Source organism: Humulus lupulus, chromosome 9 (assembly GCF_963169125.1).
Source record: "Humulus lupulus chromosome 9, drHumLupu1.1, whole genome shotgun sequence".
Lineage (NCBI taxonomy): Eukaryota > Viridiplantae > Streptophyta > Magnoliopsida > Rosales > Cannabaceae > Humulus > Humulus lupulus.
The window spans coordinates 92,354,819-92,359,821 of NC_084801.1; positions in this window are offsets into that span (position 1 = coordinate 92,354,819).

Genomic DNA, 5,003 nt, shown 5'->3' on the forward strand with positions numbered 1-5,003 from the left:
GTGGCTCAGCTTCAGGCCCTATTTCTTGGGCCTTCTTTTTTTCTAGGGCCCTATTTCCACTTTTGTCATTTCATTTAATTTCTCTACAAAAATGTCACAATCTTTTATAAAAGAAAAACAAGTCAAATTAAAACTAAATATTCCTAATTTAAAATATATCCAATAAATTCCTAGAAATAACAATTAAAACATAACCTATTTTAAGAATAATAATTGTGTAATAACTCTAGAAATTTTTTTTATAGCCAATGAATCACAAAATACCAAAAATAAAATTAAAACATTAAAATAACTAAAAATTAACAATTTCTAGGCCTAAGAAAATAAAAAAATATATGATTAAAATTGCACTTATTAGTAAATTTGAAAGTTGTCTCATTAGATTGAATGATCGTTATTTTTTTTATGAAAAGATAGCGAGAATTCTTGATAATCAACTAGTGGTATGATAATATTGTGAATCTTTATTTAATGTATGTGTATATATGTGATCTTAAATTTGGCATTCGTTCAATTTTTATTGTCACCTTTCCTCTACACACTTTGACTTATACAAACAATACGAAAAGTGGGGAGGGGGTGCAAGAAGAAAAAAGAAAACAGAAACTCTAACAAAATAGCATGTATAACTAACCTTATAAAGACTCCTAAAAAGTTGGAAAACATACTCCAATGATCCTCTAAAAAAGATCATAGTTCATTAAAATACAAGAATCTCCTTCTAAAAGTTTTGACCAAATTGATATAACATATAGTAGAAACATAACAAATTATATCCAATCCAAAGCAACCATGAAAACCACATAGTACATAAAATAGCCTACAAGAAAAGAAAAAAGAAATAAGCTCCACCACCAATAATAATAATAAAATTAGTGAAAATCCTAGGGAATGACATTCTTTCGATATAATACAACAGTTGAATTGGGAGACTCCCCATAATTGTTAAAGAATTATGACATGTCAATTTAAATTTGAAATTTCTTTTATTTAAATAGAGAAAATAGTTAGAAGTTATTAATTGAAACAAATAAAGAGGTACTTTGAGAAAAGTAACAAACTTTACTATTTACTGGTGAGGTATTTTATAAAATAACTAACTTAAAATAAAAAAATTAATTAATTGTCAATGTTGGGGTAGCTCTTGGTACAAGATAGTAGCACATGTGTCATACCACCATCCCCTTACCTTTCTTTGGACCGCACTTACCTCACTAAGGGTAGCAACTATATTCTCCTCTTGAGTTGCATTTACCTTAGATCCTTGTTGGTCTTTTTTTATGCCTAAACTCTCTAGTATGTTGACCCTTTTTCTCACACATAAAGCAAGACTATTTCTTGCCCTTAAACTTGTTTGGGTTAGTTTTTGGACCCAAAGATGTCTCATTACCCTTCTTGCCTTCCCTTTTTTTTTTTTTTGATGTTTTGGTTGTGACACCGAATTTTCTTTGGAAGTCTCTCCATTAGACCCCTCCATAAGTTTGTCTCTACATATCAATTCCTCCTCGATTCAAATATGTTGTTGGATTTCCTCCAAATAATAATCCTCATTTTTATGACGGATTCTTTTCCTATAGCTCCTCTAAGTTGGTGGCCATTTTGCCTCTATAACACCAACTTGAAAGGCCTTGGCAAGCTCAATCTTTAACACTTTCAATTTGTTGACGATTATTTGTAGCTCATTCATATGAGGAAGAATAGGTTTATCACCAAAAAAATTCAAATCAATATATTGAGAAATAGAATTTTTTTTGGTACATTTGTCTTCCGCCTTGAATTTTGTCTCAAGTGCATCCCATATCTTCTTTGCTGACTTGGTCTCGGTGTAGAGGTCATAGAGCCTATCAAATAGGGCGTTTAGGATATGACCCCTACAAAGGAGATTGTCCTCCTCTCTCTTCCTTCTTTTCTCCACCTCCTCGGGAGTATCCTTGTCGGATGGTGTTGGGAGAGGCTCAAGTGTGGATTCTAGGATGTAGGCAATCTTGATAGTAGTTAAGAGAAACCTCACCTTATCTTGCCACCTAGTGAAATTTGATCCATTAAACCTATCCAACCTCACTAGGTCTTGGTTCACAATTTTGATAGTCTCACCTTCCATTGAAACAAACAAAGGGACAATCTTTTGAATGTTAGAACAATGTAAATTGCCTTAATGAAAATGGTAAAATACCACTACTCTAAGAAAATAATACAAGAGACAAATTGATTGATTAAATAAGATCACAACTCTATAACAAAAGTTACATGAAAATATAGAAAAAAGGTAGAAGAAAATAGTAATAGAAAATACAACTCTATTACAAAATGATACAAATAAACTAGAAGTAGTAGTAGACAAGATGTAGAGGAGATTACAACTCTAAAACAAAAGATACAAGTAAACGAGTAAATAGAGAATAATAGAAGAAGATGAAAAGCAATAGAATAAAAGAAAAAGAACAAGAACAATGAAAGAACATTCTCACTCACACAACCAAAGTGAAGAGCATTGGGGATCGCCAACTTGAACAAGGTTTGAAACCTTTGCCCAAAAGTTTATTTCCCCCTAACTCAAGCACTAAGGAAACTCTCACAATTTAGAAATAGCTCTTTTGAATTATCAAGCCTCTAGGTGTTTATTAGCCACGTGCTCTAATGGACACAAAAATTGTGTCTTATAAGTGAGCAATAGGCTCCTATTTATAGAGTTTTGAGACACCCATGGAATTTCAAATTTCACCAACCCCCATGGTCGTTACCAATGTTTAATTGGATGTTTAAGGAATTAAAAGGAGTTTTGAAAGTTACATGAGCTGTTTGAACCATTCAAAGTTTAATTGGAAAATTGGCTTTGGTTGTCAGCCTCACTGGCCGCGGCGAGGAACAATAGTGGTCGCGACCACAACTCAATTTCAGCAAAACTTTTGTGCAATTTTCCATACGGTTCCAAACTATTACCAATTGATTTTGTAACCCCCAAATACATTATTGGGGTTGAAACCAAGTCTCCAACATCCATTTCACTTATGGCTTTATGAAATTCAAATCAATATTGTGTAACAACAAATTTACACAATAATGAGCAATATTTGGGAGTTACAAATTTGTTAGTGAAATTGTAACTCTCAAATATGTTACACATTTGTATTACACTCTATCAAAATGTTGTAACTCTCATTTATATGTTACAAAATGTGACACTCTTTGTCACATTTATTTAATAAAAAATATTATAACATTCTCCCTCCTTTTGCCTAAACCCTTTAGCTACTAATCTAGCTTTAAAGGTTTGGATAGTGTCATCAGTGTGATATTTTCTCCTTAATACCCACTTACACCACATTGGCTTAGACCCCGGTGGGAGGTCTACCAATTCCCAAGTGCTATTGGAAAGAATGGAACCCATCTCATCATTGATGGCATCTTTCCAAAACGCACTATCTATTGATTGCATGACTTCTCTATAAGTCTTAGGGTCACCCTCAACGAGAAGTACAATAGGAATTTTCCTAATGACTTCCTCTCTATTTCCTTCTACAATGTAGAAAGAAATTCATTGAGAATCTATCTCATCCAATCCTAGACTTTTCTCCTTTCTAGCCCTTTGACTTCTTCTAAGTTCAATGGGTTGCTCTACATTCCTTTGAAAATTCTCCTCTTGAGAATCATTTTTGGATGTATATGCTTGAGAATTATTCTCATATAACAGATTTTCATTTATAGATGTTGAAATTTGAGAATTGTTGTCACATAACATGTTCTCAAAGAGTTAACCATCTCCAGATTCAATCACAACATCTCTAGATTCATTGCCCTTTTGAATCTCATGGTTGCCCTTTGACTCTTCAAAAGTCTTGAACAATGATTTGTCATATGTGACATGATTGGTGGCACATGTGTCATACCACCATCCCTTCACCTTGCCTTAGATCGCATTCATCTCACTAAGGGTAGCAACTATATTCTCCTCTTGAGTTGCATTTACCTTAGGTCCTTTTTTGGTCTTTTCTATGCCTACACTCTCTAGAATAGTGACCCATTTTCCCACACACAAAGCAAGGACCTTTCTCGCCCTTAAAATTATTTAGGTTGTTTTTTGGACCCAATGATGTCTCATTACCTTTCTTGCCTTCCGTTTTTGGGATGTTTTGTGACACCACATTTGCTTTGGAAGTCTCTCCATTAGACCCCTCCACAAGTTTGTCTCTACATATCGATTCCTCCTCGATTCAAATATGCTTTTGGATTTCCTCCAAATAATAATTTTCATTTTTATGAAGGATTCTTTTCCTATAGCTCCTCCAAGTTGGTGGTCATTTTGCTATTATAGCACTAACTTGAAAGACATCGGGAAGCTCAATCTTTAACATTTTCAATTTGTTAACAATTATTTGTAGCTTATGTATTTGAGGAAGAATAGGTTTATCACCAAAAAAATTTAAATCGATATATTGAGAAATTAAAAAAATTTCGGTACCTTCGTCTTCTGCATTGAATTTTGTCTCAAGTGCATCCCATATCTCCTTTTTTTTTCACTTGGTCTTGGTGTAGATATCATAGAGCCTATCAGATAGGGCATTGAATATATGGCCCTACAATGGAGATTTTCCTTCTCCCTCTTCCTTCTTTTCTCCACCACCTCGGGAGTGTCCTTGTCGGATGGCGTTGGGAGTGGTTCAAGTGTGGACTCTAGGATGTAGGGGATCTTGAGAGTGGTAAAGAGAAACCTCACATTGTCTTGCTACCTAGTGAAATTGAATCCATCAAATCTATCCAACCTCACTAGGTCTTGGTTAATGATTTTGATAGTCTTAGCTTCCATTGAAACAAACAAAGGGGTAAGCTTTTGAATGTTAGAAAAATTTAAATTGCATCAATGAAAATGTTAAAAAGCCCTTACAAATCTAAGCAAAAGATATATGACAAAATGATATATGTAAATATAAAAGAAAGGTAGAAGAAGATAGTAATAGAAAATACAATTCTATGACAAAATGATACAAATAAACTAGAAGTAGTAG